The sequence below is a fragment of the Chiloscyllium plagiosum genome, unplaced genomic scaffold (genome assembly GCF_037043375.1).
Source record: "Chiloscyllium plagiosum isolate Xiang-an unplaced genomic scaffold, Cpla_swu_hap1 HiC_scaffold_49, whole genome shotgun sequence".
Lineage (NCBI taxonomy): Eukaryota > Metazoa > Chordata > Chondrichthyes > Orectolobiformes > Hemiscylliidae > Chiloscyllium > Chiloscyllium plagiosum.
Window position 1 is genome coordinate 20,263,528 of NW_028270187.1, and position 1,509 is coordinate 20,265,036.

The following is a 1,509-nucleotide window of genomic DNA, read 5'->3' on the forward strand; positions in this document are numbered from 1 at the left end:
TGACTGCCCTCTTCCTGAAACCATTAAATGATACAAGGCAACTGATTACTTTCCAGCCTTTCTTCCCCATTATTATCATTCACTGGGCTAAAGAATTGTAGATGGAGATTAATGTTGATAAATGCAAGGTATTGTATTTTGGTAAAACAAACTAATAAAACAATTATACAATTAAATGTTGAGCCATTGCTAGTGTTGTAGAACAGAGCAACATAATTGTTTCAGACATAATTGAAGTTTGTTTCATATGTAGACAGGGCGGTTATGAAGGTGCTTCACCTGTTGGCCTTCATTATAGAGACATAGAGTCATAGAGATGCACTGCACGGAAACAGGCCCTCTGGTACAACTTGTCCATGTCGACTAGATACCCTAAGCTAATCTTGTCAATTTTGCCAACTCTTGCCCATATCCCTCTGAGCACTTCCTATTAATATATTCATCCAGATGTCTTTTAAATACTTTAATTTGACCAGCTTCTGGCAACTCATTCCATACACATAGCACCCTCTATGCATAAAAATTGCCCCTGAAGTCCCTTTTAAATTTTCCACTCTCACCCTAAACCTATGCTCTCTAGTTGTGGACCCTCCTACCCCGGAGAAAAGACATTGCCTATTTACCCCATGCATGCCTCTCATGATATTAGAAACCTCTGTAGTTCACCTTTCAGCCTCTAATGATTCAGAGAAAACAGCGCAAGCCTATTCCGGCTCTCCCTCCAGCTCAAATCCTCCAGCCCTGGAAACATCCTTGTAATTTTTTTCTGAATTCTTCCAAGTTTCTCAACATCTTTCCGATAGGAATGAGACAAGAATTGTACGCATTATTCCAAAAGTGGCCTAACCAATGTCCTGCACAGCCGTAACATGACCTCACAACTCTTGTCCTCAGTGGTTTGAACACTAAAGGAAAGCATATTAAACACCTACTTCACTATCCTATCTACTTGCAACTCTGCTTTCAAGGAAATATGAACCTGTATTCCAAGGTATCTTTGTTCAACAACACACTCCAGGACTTTATCATTAAGTGTGTAAGACCTGCTCTGATTTGCTATTCCAAAATAAGCACCTCGCATTTTTCTAAATATACCTCCATCTGCCACTCCTCAGTCCATTGGCCTACCTGAATAAGATTCCATTTTAATCAGTGGTAACGTTCTTATCTGTTCATTACACCTCCAATTTTGGTGTCATCTGCAAATTTACTAGCTATATTTCCCATATTCACATCCAAACCATTTATATAAATGACGAGTAGCAGTGGACAGTCCTTTGAGTACGGGAGTTGGGGTGTTGTGTTCTGGTTGCACAGGATTTTCGTGAGGCATGTGCTGGAGGACTGTGTGCATTTCTGGTCGCCTTGTTATATAGAGAATATTATTAAGTTCGGTAGAGTTCAGAAGAGGTTTATCAGGATGTTGCTGGGAATGGAGTGTTTGAGTGATAAGGACAGGCTCAACTGACTCAGACGTTTTCTACTGGAGCGCAGGAGGCTGAGAGATAA